The sequence below is a fragment of the Protopterus annectens genome, chromosome 2.part1 (assembly GCF_019279795.1).
Source record: "Protopterus annectens isolate FY-2018-M chromosome 2.part1, PAN1.0, whole genome shotgun sequence".
NCBI lineage: Eukaryota > Metazoa > Chordata > Ceratodontiformes > Protopteridae > Protopterus > Protopterus annectens.
The window spans coordinates 1,169,122,339-1,169,138,782 of NC_056729.1; positions in this window are offsets into that span (position 1 = coordinate 1,169,122,339).

A 16,444-nucleotide genomic window follows, 5' to 3' on the forward strand; every position below is an offset into this window, starting at 1 on the left:
TGCTGTCACAACTCATGTTGCCTCCTTTTGAACCAGCTACCACTACTCCGTTAAAATTTCTTTAGTGGAAAACACTTTTCCTGGTTGCCATCACTTCCACCAGAAGAGTTTCAGAGTTACAGGCTCTATCTATCCGACCCCCGTACATGATATTTCATCCAGATAGAGTAACCTTGCGCACCAATCCGTCCTTCCTTCCGAAGGTTTATTCAATTTAGAACATCAATCAATCTATCGAACTACCTACCTTCTTTAAAAATCATTCCAATAAGCTAGAATACACATTGCACAAGTTGGACGTTCACAGACAACTAAGATTTTACTTACATAGGACAAAAGAGCACAGAAAGTCAGATCAACTATTTGTCTCATATGCTGACCAAAGAAAAGGACAGGCAGTAACAAAGGTTACCTTATCCAAATGGCTCTCAGATTGCATAAATTTCGTATATGCTGAATCCAAACAGCAACTCCCTTTCAAACCCAGAGCTCATTCTACAAGGGCGATTGCTACCTCTTCAGCCCATACCACTCGTTTGCCCTTAGATACCATTTGTGCAGTGGCAACTTGGGCAAAACCACATACCTTTATCGCCCACTACAAGCTAGACAAGAGTTCCAGGGACAGGGCGTCATTTGGTTCCACTGTTCTCAGGAATGTTCTCCCTTGAGCCACCCGGGAAAAAGGAGTTAGGGACGCTACCCGTGTGTAAGAACAAACGGCGAGATTGAACATTTTCACATTAAGAAGTTATGTCTTACCATAACGATCCATGTGAATTGTTCATCTTGCCTTTGTTCTTACATTCCCCCCCTCTCCATCCCCCGTCCTACGGTCTGGGAGAACGTTTTTCAATTCCTTTTCAGCCTTTTCTAGGTATGGTTGGCATGTTATTAACAGCAGTAATGGCATCTTTTATCCTCTACCTGGCAGTAGGGTTCCAGACACTTTGTAGTATCTGTTTATAAGTGTTTTAGACACAGTTCTAAGAGGGATTCTTCTGGTATAGCAAACTAGATCTGAGGGTTAGCACCGGAGGATCATGGGATATTACTGTGCCTCGAGCTTTCTTGAAGATGCGAGCTAGTGATGCGGCCGACTCGGAGCCGAGGATCGGCTCCGAACCCGTGTGTAAGAACAAAGGCGAGATGAACAATTCACATGGATCGTTATGGTAAGACATGACTTCTTATTCTGCCTTTAATCATTTTTCTACTGCAGTCACTCTCTTGCCATCAGTGTAGGTAAAGCTTGTATGAGCACTTCTGAATGCTTCCAAGTTTAGTTTTAAGTAAGCACTAAATATGCATGTAGCCAATAGCTAGTTATGTAGTTATTGGATCAGATAACATACCTCATACGTTTTAGGTTCTCATCCTCTTTGTCAGGCACTCAGATTTAGTAACTTGTACTGTTCTAAGTTTTCTGAAGAATTTCTGTACTTCCTGTCTTCTGCAGGGTTTCTGTCCTTACACCCCTCCTCTTTTCTCATGCCTAACTTTCTTCTTCCTACCTTCCTTTCTGTTTGTCCACAGTAGCAGAATGATAGCAGATGCTTATAAGGTAGTGTACATTGCCCATAGAGCTATTGTTTCTGCTGAGTATTTGAATATTTAAACTGTGCAGATTGTGCTTACTTTCATGATGACTCAAGTGCATCTAAACGTAGCTTTTGTTTGATGTATAAGTTTAGGAAGCCTTGTTGTACTATTCTGTGTAATATTGCCTGCATGTAGTCTTTCTGCCTTGTGTTAATGCCTGCATGTAATGTCAGTACCTTGTTTGTTATGGCTGTGTTTCTGGAGCTGTTTTTTCCTTCATATGTACGCATCATTATAGAAAACTGATGATAAAAAAAAACTGAATCTGGCCCATTCACTTGCCATCTGAATGTGTTACATCTTGTGTTCTAATTAAAGCTTCTGTTGTCAAAAAACCTGGGGTGAGGAGAGTTAATCAGTAGAATAAGATGCAAGTGTGACTGAGTAATGATGCCAAGGATTAACTAAATCAGTTTATACCAGTGTGAGGGGGTGGTGTGTCACACACACACTCTATCCCTGTGTGAACATTATTAATCTTGTTTTTTTTCTTCTTGTACCTGACCCAGGCACTCTGCACCAGTATCAACATGCAACAAACGCTGTGATAAAATATTTTATGGAAACATTACAAAATGCTGATAAAGCTGATGTTTATTAAAGAAATACTACAGGATGATATAGAAGACAAAAAGACTTGAGTTCAGAGGGTTAAGGCTAAGAACTGCTCCTGAATGCTGTGCAGTAGTCTTAGTTTGATTTCCCTCCTTCTGACATTGAATAAGTGTGTTGGTTAATCATGCAGTGCTCATGGGTTGCCTCTGTAAAGAAACACAGGTACCTAGTAGTCTTACCCAGTTAACCAGTTAAAATGGATAAGAATAAATAAAAACGAAAAAAAAAATCAAAATGTATAAAGAGAAAATGAAAAGGGGATCAGCCATGTTGCCAAGAGTATGATGAAAAAAGTGTCCTTTCCTACAAATAATTATTCCTGGAAAATTAATTGTCAACAGAGGAACTGCAATCATAGAAAATTATTGGGGTGTGGCATCCCCAGGTTATATTATGTTTAGATAAGACTAAGGAAATACGCAAGGAAAAACAAACAAGCTTTGTCATAGGTAATTAAGAAACAGTGTAGGTCAGATACATTTGAAAAGGTGCTGGTAGGTGGGTCACAGTGGATTCTGCTCCACAGTATCTTCCCACAGGTATTTATAAATACATGACTATTCATCCCTAATACAAGAAAAAGAAACTTAGTGTCAGACACATAACTAAAGGTCAGCATGTATTGAGATGATAGTGGTCGAGCTAAACTTGACAGCTATAAACTCATTTCTAACACCAGATCTGATGATGTCAATTTTCATTCATTCCTCAACAGTTGGGTTTGGATTCGACTCAGATGTGATTTTATCTCATTGCCACAAAAAAATTCTCGAGCTCGTCCCTTGCCCATAACGCACCAACTCAACATACTTCAGATCTCGTTTGCTGCTTCCACATTTGGATGTGGTCACCTTAAGCTCTCAAGTGTTTAACATTTGAGATAAGTTTATTTCTCCTGTTTTGCTCTTTTTAACTTTTAACAATTTTTTTGTTTACGGATCCTCCCTTTTTACACTTCTTTGTGTAGTCTAGTTTACCATAGTTGGCAGTCCTGTTTCTCCTTTACACTTTTCTTGTTGTAGTTTAAATTGCCATTATTGGTAATATTTTTACCTTTCTATATTCCTACCTATAATAGTAAAAAAAAAAAAAATTTCTACATTTATTTTCTTTATTGTCTTTAGAATGTCTGAAAAAGGCCCTTCTGGCTTTAAGAAATGCCAGAAATATGGGCACAATTTGCCTTAAGACGTTCATGTTTTATGCAGCTACTGTGGGCCCAGACCATCTTCAGATAGACTGTTCTGTTTGCAAAGCGTGTAATCCACGAGCAGTGGCAGATAGGAGGAACAAGTTAATACAGAAAGGATTACTTCCCTCATCCTTTTCAGAAGCTGTTTCTGGGGCTCAATCCCCCAAACCCAAGGCAAAGGAGCCTTCATCTAAGTCTTCGAGGCCTTCAGGTTCCTCGGCTCCATCACTGAATCCTACCACGTAACCATCGAAGAAAAAGTATAGGCTGGATCTGAAAATTCCATCTGCCCAGCTGATGTCAGTCGACAGAGGCTTCTTCAGATCCCAGCTGTTCTGATCTGAGACCTTTGCCTAGGACAAGGTTTTCCTCATCTTTAGACCTGGTACCTTCTACAGTGCCTCCACCATTCCTTGAATCATGCCAGCACTCTAGGTCTCCATTGGTGGCTTTCTCTCATTCTTCCAGAAACCTGACCAAGGCTGATGTGGACAGAATGATGAGGAAATTTCTCTCGGTGCAGATACAGATGGGTGTTCTTTCGTCTCCTAGCCTTTCGGGTCAGGAAGCTCATGTTTCTACTATTCCAGCATCATCAGCTCCTTACCCTGATGCAGCCTTTTGTTTCAGAGCCCCTGGATCCAAGCCTTCCAGTTCCATCTAGTTTGGATCTGAAGTTTTTGGTATCTTCTGCTCCAGAGCTATCTGAGTAGAATGGCTCGGACGTTTTTGGGGCTGAATGACTGATTCAAAGCATCCCTGTCTGATCCGATGCATTAAGAATCAGTTCTGAAGTTTTCGGAGCAATCTCTTCCCCTCAAAGCTTCTGCGTTGGGCAGCTTGGCTCCAACCTCTGTCTCAGGTAGACTGCCTTTTTTTTAATTTCTTCAAGTCTTTTGCGTCTCTAATACCATGACAGGAATGGACCGCATTCCTAAGTCAAAGTATGACTAAAGTTCATGAAATTAGTATTGCTTCAATCTTTAATGTCAGGCAGAAGTGCTCTTCATGGCACCTACAGTGTGCCCAGTAATGACGACTCCTGCAATTCATATGGGATTACATATATTGGTAACATATCTAAATACGATTGTGGATTCTTTTTTTATAAGACCCTTTGCTCCTACTACTATTGGAGCTGTCTGGGCATCTTTCTTTAATTAGCTGTCATTTCTGCCTGCAAATCCTGATATTTTATGACTTTGTCTCTCTGTATGTAAGACACTGTAATCACTGGGTATGACGAAATCAATGCTACTTTTGTCTTCTTTTCATGGACCACTATATCTGGTTTTCTAGCATCTATCTTTTGAAATGTTGGTAATGGGTGATCCCATATGATGTAGACTTCATAATTTTCTATGATGCTTTGTGGCTCATTTTTCCAGTGTTTTTCAGCCACTTCTGTGCCATAATGTTTGCACAGTCCACACTACAACAGTTTTGCCACATTATTATGCCTTTCAGTATACAGTCCATCTGCCATTAGTATGTCACAGCCAGCAACGAGGTGTGCGATTGTTTCCAATTCTGTTTTACAAAACCTACATTTGTCTGTTTCTCCCACATCTTCGATGGACTTTGTAAACCAGCGTGTACGTAGCCCACTATCTTGGGCCGCCGATATTAACCTTTCATCTTTTGGTTTGATTTTGCCTCTCCTTAACCATTCTTGCATTCATACCTGATCAATATGAGGTTCTTCCAGAAGTTTTCTATACTTACAAACTTTATTTATGCATTTTCCACATTTCATGCCTTCTCATGTGGTCCTTCACCTTATATTCTTTCTTTTGTTTTTTTGGCACATTCAGTTGCTGCCTGATTTTTATCTACTTCTGTTTTGATTTCCATTCTTGCGTGACACTGATATTCTTCTGGTAGATTAAGCAGAGAAGACATCTTAGGTTTATTCTCCTCATGTTTCAAAACTTTCACTACATTTGGGTCTTGAGGGCAGCAGATGTGTAGAGTCCCATGATTGCAGACCTATACATGTAATCAATTTCAAGGAGGCCCATCCCTCCTCCTGAACAGGGAATATATAATCTTGCTATGCACTAATTTTTATAAATCATTTGGTGAGCATGAAGAATCCTTCTTATTTTTCTGACTAATATGTCCAACACATTTTGTGGCCAGTCAATCACTCCAAAACTGTAAGTTAGGACAGGAAGAGCAAATTAGTTTATAGCTTGGATTTTGTTCCTAGATATCATTGCTGTTTTCAGGATTAATGTAAGTCTTCTAACGTATTCCTTACTTAGCTTTATTTGCATTTGTTCATGTCTTATTGTTGATCCTTCATCAGTTTCCAAATATTTATACACTCCCTCTTGCTCAAGTTTTTTTTATCACATTATTGTCCCAAACTGATGTTTTCTTGGTGCTGCAGTTTTCCTGCTTTAAAAGTTGCTTTTGCACATTTATCAAGACCAAATGAAATTCTTGTATCATCTGAAAAAGTTTTGACAACTTGCATTATACTTTCAGTTCCTCATCTGATGAGCTGTACAGTTTTAAATAATCGACAAAGAGAAGATGAGAAGTCGTTACACTCTGTTGTTTTCTTGGAGCTAAATTATACCCATGGCCTAAGCTGTTAAGTAGACAGATTAATGGGTTAAGGGCAAGGCAGAATAGCAGCAGTGACAGAAAATCACCCTGGAATATCCCTCTTTGCATTTGTATCCCTGGAATAATAATTTGTCCTTTATCATAGCTTAATTGCATAATGGTCTGCCACTGTTTCATGGTCACTGTAATGTAGTCAGTTGGTGTATGGTGTATCTTATATATTTTTAAGCACTCTTTTATCCCCGAATGGTGGGATACTATTGAATGCTTTTTTGTAATCAGTCCATGCCATACTTAGATTCTTCCCCTTTTTACAGTTCTCCACTTTGACAACAAATGATCCTTTGTTCCATATGACTTTCTTTTATTGCCCTTTTATTCTACTGCCATAATTGAGTTTTCTTCTAAATGGCTATAAACTCTGTTGGCATCAGTTCCAGCGTATAGTGTATATTTGTCGTCGGAAGGCAAGTTATTGTTCTATAATTTTTAGGGTAGCTTGCTGGTTCACTCTTAAGTAGGAACATTGTTTTTCCTTTTAGCTAGATTGGTGTCCGTCTGGGATGCGCATATAAATACTTACTCATGGCTAAATCTTCAGGCAAAGATGTTAATATTTTAACTAAAAGTTAGGTACTGCATTTGGGCCTGGGGATTTCCAATTAGAGGCTTTTCTTAACTTTGTTTCAATCTCTCTGGCTGTTGCTTCATTTTATTTCATATCCTCTACCTTTAGCTTCTTATTGTTTTTTACTACTACTCTCCATTTAGCATCTTTGTTATGTTCCACAGGATCTTCATAGACACTTATCCAAAATGTATCTATTTCTTCTTTTTTGGCGGTGTTTCAGGTCCTTCTAGCTTGTTTCCCAATTCTCTATAAAACTTTTTTGGGTCATCAATAAATTGCGTATTTTGTACTTTTCCTTTATATTTATTTGGGTATCATTTACGTTTTTCTGCCTGTGCTGAGATTTTTAGTTTATTAGCAATAGTACATGACAGATCCTGATCTCTTCTAATACTGCACATTGCTTTTATCACCTCTGTCTTTTTAAGTATTTTTGTTGATCTGTTCCCTCTTGTATACTCTTCTAACAGTGACACTTCTTGTCTTAATTGTTTTATTGATAGTTCCATGATAGTATTCAATTTCTCCCCTTCCTTTCCATCACTACCCTGTGTTCTTGTGGTAGAACTTTATCAGATATTAATTTAGCTGCACGGTAATAAATTTTGTTTACTTCTGCTATATCGCGTGGATGTCTGTGGACAGTCCTAATTACTATTTTCATTTGTTTTATCAAACTTCTGACTTTTTGGGTTTTATTGACCTTATGCAGTCTATTTCTTTCATTGATCTTAATATATTTACCCATTTCTATTAAATCAAGCAACTATTCTCTTAACTCATTTTCTTCTAAAGTGAGGACACATTTTTTTGTTTTCCATTTCCTGCGGGCAGTCTATAGAAAGTTCTGTAACATCTTCATGTGACAGTCTCTTCAATTTCATCCTGTGCCATCCGTTGCTCAGTCATATGGGAACTCATTGGCCTATCACTCTTCAGTATTGACTGCGTCAGAGTTTCCACAGTTTTCTGTTCCTTCCCTTGTTGTCCAGTTTCAAGTGAACATTTATATTAGTTTCCTGTGGATGGCTCCAAAATATCTTCATATGTCACCTGACCAGTTAGTTTCTGTTCCACTGGTTTCCTCTTCATAGGTAGGTACTAGGCTATTGGCCCTAGGGCCTATATAAGCCTAGCCAAAAATGTACCCTGGCGTTCGCCACCCAAGAAAATTATTTTCCTGTGCCCCTGTCGAGCACAGCCACAGAAGTGATCCCCGGGGTGAATTTCCTATCTCCCATCCAATCAAGATTTTTCTTGAGTGCCAATGAGGAGCTCTGTTTGACATAGATAAATAGTCTGTTCAAGAGTATGGGAAGTCTGTGGGACAGGAATCTATCCCTCCAGCATGTTCTGTTTATTGTGGTGACAAGGTTTAGGTCCCTAGAGCGTGTAGTTCGGAGGGATTGGGATTTCTTTAAGTGGAGCATGTCCAACAGCTCTGGGTTTGACATAGCTTTGTATGTTAGGCAGAGATCGCCTCCGAGTAGGCGATATGCGACGGAGTAAAGCTGGAGTTTTTTGAGACAGTCTGCGTAGGGCATCTGTTTGAGGCCAGTAATCCTCTTTGTGAGGTATTTATGTGGCCTTTCCAGTTGTTGTAGATGTCTTGTGAGGTACATACCAAAAAGGGGCGTTGTACTCTATAATGGGTCTAATGAGTGATGAGTGGAGGGGAACAGTGACCTCTCTTTTTCTGGATGAGAAACCTTTTGTGATGAGGTAGCCAAGTACAAGGATTTTCTGACCATTGTGGCGATGTTATGAGAGAGAGACTACTGTCCACCTGTGTCCCAAGGTCTCATCACATTTTCGGCATTAGGTAGACTACCAGCTATGTGGTAGTTCATGGGTACAGAGTTTTTACCAAAGAGAATGACAATACACTTTTTGGAATTGAGCTTCAGGCCATGGCTTTGACACCAGGCATCTGTCTCAGTGTGGCCCTTTTGTAGCATCTCCACATCGTTAGAAGTTTCGATTATGGCTCCTAGTTTGCAGTCATCTGCAAACTTAGTTAGCAAAAGATCTGTGTTAGCTTGTACTTCAGAAAAGTAGATACCAAACAGGAGAGGTCCCAGGACTGAACCCTATGGTACTCCACTTGTCACTGGTCTGAAGTCGGATTTGGAGTGTGCTACTTTCACAGTGTGGGTTCTGTCCTTGAGCCAGTTGGTAACCCATATTGTGACATAGGGATGTATACCTAGTTTAGTGAGCTCATCTATAATTCCAGAGTTGGGGGATGGTGTCGAAAGCCTTGGCGAGATCTAGATAAGCTGCACGAACCACCTTTTTCTCACCTGTGGCTTTGGTGACTGCTTCAAAGAAGTCAATCAGATTTAGGAGACATGATCTGTCTTTTACAAATCCTAACTGGCTATGGTCCAGAGTTTGGAGATTACCAATGTCTTTGTTTTTGAGTTCCATGATGATACGTTCCATGGCCTTGCAGACCAGGCTCGTCAGGCTAATGGGGCGGTAGTTCCCAGGGTCCGTTGTGGCTCCCCCTTTGTGGAGTGGGATAACCATCACGGTGGGCACAAAGTCTGAGGTGAGGCTATGAACATGGTACTTGGGTAGGGTGCCAGTTCATTCTGTAGTTAGTGTAGAACGCAGCCTGGGATATTGTCAGGTCCCATGGATGCTGTGTTCTTGGCTTTGGGGAGTGTTTTTTTTTACCTGTGCAGCCGTGATTACAGGAACTTTGCATTCTTCCGGTATAGAGATGGGCCCTCTAGGGGGTGAGAAGGGGATAAAGTTAGCACTGAACCTATCTGCCAGGATGTTGGCAATATCAGTTGGTTCTGTATATTTAGTGCCATTGTGCTGTAACTCAGAGCAGATCTGAGTGTTGCCATTGAGATTCTTGACATAGCTATAGAATGCTTTGTGGTTGTCTTTAGAGTCAGTGGCAATTTTGTTTTCGTAACTAGCTTTGGAGGATTTTATGAGGGATCTCAGCTTCTTACTGAGGTTGACCAGGGAGTTCCTCCAGTCATGGGATTTTACTCTTTTTTGCAACAGTTTCTTTCTTCTGTTGTAGAGTTTGTTTATGGCAGAGGACCACCAGAATGTCTTCCTTTTTTTGGAGGATAGCATCTTGGTTCTATTAGGGATAGCATGATCCATGCACTCGTGTAAGTGCTTATAAAGTGCATTTGTGTAGGATTCAGCAGTTGTACCACTATTGTCCGTCTGCATGGGTGTCATGAAGTTTGCCACTTCTGTCTTAAGAAGTGTGAAGTTGGCTTTGGAGAAGTTTTTTACGGTGGTTTCCCTAATTGGGGGTGGGGGTGGGATGTAGATGTCTAGGGTAATTAGCTTGTGGTTGGATCTGACCAACGAGGAATTGACCTCTGGTGTGGCACACCGGTTGCCCATGTTGGTAATGACCAGGTCTAGGATATTGCTGCCCCTGGTGGGGGTGTGAATAAGTTGATCCAAGGCGTTCAATTTATGAATTCCAGAAAACGTTGCGCAAAAGAGTTGGTACATGAGTAGTTTTCCCAGTTAATGGTGGGGTAGTTGAAATTGCCCATTATTAGGGTGTTAGGTTGTACCCTAATACTTTCCAGTGTATCGAGAAATGAGGAGTGGGAATCCTGGGGCATGGTGGGGGGTGTGTAGCAAGCTACAATTTGGATTGCAGTCTTGCCCAGAGTTAGTTGCACTTGGATAATCTCGGATGCATTATGCTGTGCAACTAGCCTGGACGTGTGGATATCCTTAATGAATATGGACACACCTCCACCTTTAGTGCTTTGTTCCGAGTTAGGTGGCCGAAAGGTGTAGTATGAATTATAGCCTGGTAATGCAGGGGTGTTCTCTGGAGCTTTGAACCAGTTCTCTGTCACTGCACAGATGTCGATGTTCTCCATTTTAAGGAGTGCCACGAGTGAGTGCATTTTGAGGTTTAGACTTCTAGCATTGAGTAGCATTACCCTCCGATTTTGCTTGCTTGTACCTGTTATGGTGGTGAATTTGTCATTTGAACCTTGCCTAAAAAAGTCACTATATGGGGTGGCAAGAGCCTTAGCCAGTATCCGTAATCCCAAGGGTGACAGGTGCAAGCCATCTCTGGCAAAGCATCGTGGTCTGTCGATCATGTCGTCCCAAGTAGACAAATAATTTGGGTGTCCATTATTTTATCCTGTTGTAGTACTTTCTGCATTAGATTTTCTACTCTAAATCCTTCACTTCACAGATGCTCCATAACCTCAGTTTCTATTTCTTTAACTTCTCCATTATTAAACTCCTTTTCTACTTTTCCTCTTTGTCTTCTTATTTTTTATATTGTAAAGTTTTCCATGTCTGGATTTCTTTGCCTGTATTTCTCTTCAAATATCTTTGGTGTTGATTAGTTTTGCTTTCTCCTTTGCGTTGATATTACACCATATTAAATCTCTTGTTCTTTCCCATGTCCATATTTCTTCTTCAGACATCATCTGATCTTCCTGTTTCTCCTCATTTTGGGGACTTGTTCCATCATGCTGTGATGTAACCTGTGCTAGACCTTCTACACCAAATTCCTCACTTCTTAAGCACTCCATAACTTCAATTTTTATTTTTTTAACTTCTACTTAACTAATCTTTTCTGCATTCCCTGTTTGTGATATTATTTTTTTAATTGTGAAATTATGAAAGTGCCTCCAGTGTAGGGGAGCCAATGGAGCAGAAGCGTTGCTTCTCTTCTCCATTGGCTTACTTCTCCCCGGAGTGCTCTGCTTTTGAGATGGTGAATAGTGTTTTCTGTTCCAGCAGGATGGATCCTACTCCCTTAGATCTTCCCATTGTGTCCTGTGTCTCTCTGCACCTTGAACCCCATCATTCTACATCTCTGGGACAGCCAGCCCGAAGTCTCCAGGCTACCCAGCAGGGTATGTCTATCTCTTCTGACACTTATCTTGAGCAACCCACTGAGGAAGTCCCTAAGAAGTGAAAGTCCAAGAGGAGGCACTTAAATTCCCTTCAGGAGTCAATCACAGACGATACTGATTTTGATGAAGGGGAAGGGTCCCCAAGATCGCCACCCAAACACATCTCTTTTGGAGACATCCGTGAAATCCTTAAGCAGAGAGAGGTGGTTAGTCCTCTGATAACCCTTCTCCTCAAGAGCAATCAGTACATCTGGAGGCCTTTGGAGATGGCCCATCTACCTCCTGGGTACCTGTGCCTGCCAGTGAGCTCATTGACTTGATCTCTAAGCAGGCATGGAAGAAGCCTGACACAGTTGAACCAGCCCTCAAAAGACCAGATCAGATTATTGAACCCACCTATAGGAAGGGAATATTTGAGCAAGGGAGTGCCTGTAGATGCTGGGGTTGTGGCAGTGGCCACTATGAAGGAACTTGGAGCAGAGTTCCTCTGTCCATCCCCCTAAAAAAGGAGTCTAGGGCATTGGACAGATTTGGGAAGTGTGTGTATGCTTCAGTGACTTTTGCCTCAGGTCACTGACTGGCACACTTCATGAGACTACAAATGGACTTGATAAAGGAACTGCCAAATTCCCTTTTGGGAACCACTACTTCTGAGACTCAGACTTCTGGGGCCTCACAGTTGGCTACCCTACAGTCTATTTCTAATTTGTCCATTAGGCTTTGCTCTCATGCAGCTGAAGGAACCAGAACCTCAAGGGAGGCAGGTTCAAACATTTCCATCAGGCGGCATGCCTGGATGCACTTTTGTAATTTTGTAGAGCCCTTCACATTCTCGTTCATCAACGCACCATTTAATGGCAGTTCGTTGTTTGGCCCTTTAGTGAAGGGGCCACACTCCACACACTCCAGGTGTGAAGAAGACTCTCTGCAGTAGGTGTATATTTTTCGACTCCTCAAAGAACCTTCTCGAGGAGTCAATGAGGTTGGTCGAACGTTGTGGTTCAGAAAGTCCCCAGGGTCCTTTCCAATATTCATGTGGAGATGGTTCACCCAGGAGCAGAGGGGATAACTTGAATGGAAGATGCCACGTAGTAGAACAGGCTCGCAAAACCAGATGTCTAGAGATTCCTTATCTGACAGACCCTACCAGTGCTCCTGAAAGGATGCTCAATTGTCCCCCTCTAGAGGTAGTCAGGGGGGTCAATTATCCCTGCACCAGAGAGCCTATCTAGATATCACAAAAGATACTGGGTACAGACGATCATTTCCAGAGGTTATATAATTCCCATTTTCCTTCGTCTGTATACAAATTTCCCGATGTTCCACTCAATCGGGAAAACAGCAGCACTAGAAATGCAAAAGCTGTTAAAAAAGAAAATGGGAGACTGGAGACTGATTTTGGAATTCAGCAACTTGAACAAATCAGTTAGGCACACAAAGTTCTGGATGGTAACAGTTCAGTCCATTCTGCCCTTTTTGTGCAAAGGTGACTAGATGTGCTCGATAGACCTTGAAGATGCGTACTATCACATAAAAATTAACAGAAAATCCAGAAGATGTTTACACTTCTGGCTGGGAGCCAGTCAATACTAGTTCAGAGCACTGCCCTTTGGCCTCACCACAGTCCCAGGGTGTTCACCAAATGCATGGCAGTAGTAGCGGCTCACTTCAGGCTGCAGGGATTTTGAGTGTTTCTATATCATTACCACCCTGACCAGGCATCTGCTAAGAGCACAAGATCAGATAGTCCATACTTGCTCCCATCTGGGGATAACCATAAATTACAACAAATCTCAGCCTGATTGATTTGACAAGCCTTGGGATCAACATCGGGGGCTATATTACTAGTTCCTCTAGCAAGATTTTACATGAGAATTCTTAAACAGATGTTAGCAGCACAGTGATCTATTCTTTACCAACACATATCAGCCCAAGTAAAAATCACTCACACATGCAGGATGTATCTTTGGTGGTGGATTCAATCAGCTTAAGTTTTATTGGGCCGTCCTTTAATTCTCCCTCATCCGAAGGCCATAGTGACCCCAAACACTTCCCAGATTGGGTGGGGGTGCACTTCCTATGAAAAACAGTCCAAGGAACTTGGTCTGAGGAAGAGGCCAACAGACATATCAGTGTCCTGAAAATGAGAGCAGTGCTGTTAGCATTGCAGGCATTCCAGGAGACTCTCCCCTTCGAGACCATTGTGATTCAGACAGACAATATGTCAGCAGTTTGGTACATTAGCAAATAAGGAGGAGCCAAGTCGTACCTCTTGTGTCAAGAAGACCTGAGTGTGTGACAATGGATGACGTCATCCAACTCTTTTCTGATAATGTACATTCTGAGGAACTCCAACATGACAACAGACAAATTCAGCAGGTCCATTCTACTACCTCATGAGTGATCTGTCAACATGAATGTGGCAGAAATTATTTTTCACCAGTGGGGCCAGCCTTGCTGCGATTCCCCCCTATACAACAACAAGTGCAGCAGCTTCTTTGCCGTAATCTCCCCCCCACTGGGAGAATCACCGAGAGAGATGGTCTACTACACAGTTGGGCTCCTGGTCTCCTCTGTGCATAAGCCCCAACTTCTTTGATCTCCAAATTTTTGCAGAATGCTTTCCATTTGAAGATCAAGGTCATCCTCATTGCACCTTTCTGGACTAGACGGATTGGGTTCCCCTTTATTTGGTCGCATCCAATTTACCCACCTTAAATTCTGGATCCAGTTCCAGACCTCTTGTCTCACCCGATAGACATGGTTCACCTGGATATCTCAAATCTCAAGCTGACAACTTTGGTTTCTCCACTTCCATTAATAGCCAGACTGAATGCGTGAACCTGGATACTTAAAGTAAATCTGAGATCTCTGTATCTCAAGAGTATTCTCTTTTCTGAGGTGTGTGTAATATATATATAAATAAATAAAACATATATATATATATATATATATATATATATATATATATATATATATATAGTGTGTGTGTGTGTGTAGTGCGACAGATGGATTGCAGCCAATGTCAACATACACAACATCAATGTAAAAAGGATGGAAATGCTGATATCAACATACCACTACACATGTAAAATTTAAAATTCTGTAGCATTTTTGCATGGCAGCAATCCCCCCCCCCCCTTGCATCTCCTGATAATTATATATACCAACTCTGAGATTGTACACAAACTGTGGGGGTAAGGGCATATTCCTCAACCTTGGGAATTTTATGATCTCTGACATCTACTGACCAGCTGCTTAGACAGTCATTAATGGTTGACTAAACTGACTAAACTGCTGTCATTCAAACACACACTTTTTTCCCCTTCCTTTTACAGGGAACCTATAGAATATATATATATCTATGGGTCTACTTCATTTCACTGAAAATACACTTCACTGAAACTCATTTAATTGAAAACTCATTTCACTGAAAATCAGTTGCCTGAACACAATTCACTGAAAGCTCACTTCACTGAAAACTCATTTGACTGAAACTCATTTCGTTGAAAGGCATATGCCCTGTTCCCCACTGTAGTGCTATCCTGGAATTAGTATATATACTAAGGGGGTGTGTGTGGGGGTGTAGCCCCCCCCCACCTATTTTAAACGTTGGAAACCATAGACATGGTTACTTACAAGTTGAATGAATAACTCTTTCCAGAAGATAATATATACCCAAACCCCCTTACTATGTATACTAACTCCAGGATCATACTACAGTGGGGAACAGGACATATACCTTTCAACGAAATGAGTTTCAGTAAAATGAGTTTTCAGTGAAGTGAGCTTTCAGTGAATTGTGCTCAGGCAGCTGATTTTCAGTGAAATGAGTTTTCAACTAAATGAGTTTCAGTGAAGTATGTTTTCAGTGAAACAAAGTAGACCCATATATTTGTGTAATTAATATATATATATATATATATATATATATATATTATAATGTATGTATGTCAGGGTAGTGAGTGATGCTTAAGGGACTTGCCCGTCTGCAAAAATAACTTTAAAGAACAGCAATTGTTTTCATTCACTGTTATCCTTTAGTTTTGCTGTTGTGTTTTCATAAGTCTGTGACTTGCAGTTATGGTTCTTAAAATTACTATAAGGAACTTCAGAAGTTCCTGGATACAAACATGCAAGCAGAACAGGAGTAACTTTGTGGTACTGGCTGCAGGACTGCAGTCCCCCTCCAGAAAAAAGCTGTCAGAACATCATATTTTATTTGTTTCATTAAATATTAACTAATGTTCTTGTTCAAACTCTTAATTCCATGCACACTACTGTGCATTTGCCAAGTTCTGATTTCTGTTAAAGAAAAATAAATCAGCTTACTGAGATGATCTGTTTTCTAAAATAACCCAGCATTAATAAAGAATATGATGATATGCCTTTGTCCATTTTAAGAGTGTCAAAAAGTCTAGAAATGGCATTTCAGAGAAGGTTTGTTAGACTACTGAATGAAGCAACAAAGAGCTGGTTACTAGTGCCAGAGGCAACCTGAATGAAAGTGAAAGAAGTGGATGCCTAAATGGGTTTGAAGGAGCATAGGGAAAACTATTTTTCAGTTAAGTTTTGGTGTGACTGCCAGTCAGGCTGTGGGATAGTATGCATTTCTTTTGTATGTGTAATATCTGTACATGTGAATAGCATGGGATTGCAGTGGGTTGTACTGCATGCATTTGACTGCAAAAATTTGAGTCGTATACAATGGCTATTATATATGTATATATTCAAACAGAGGTGTACACAGTCAGTACAGTGGCTCTAGATGAGGGGTGTGTGCAAATGAATTGCAGTGGGTTGCATTGTACAGGTCTGATAAAGAGCATAACTGCATTACTGTGGCCATAATTTATGATCTGATGTCATGGTAGTTCATTCATAGGTTGCTACTAGGCTATTGGCCCTAGGGCCTATACAAGCCTAGCCATAACAATTCCCTGGCTA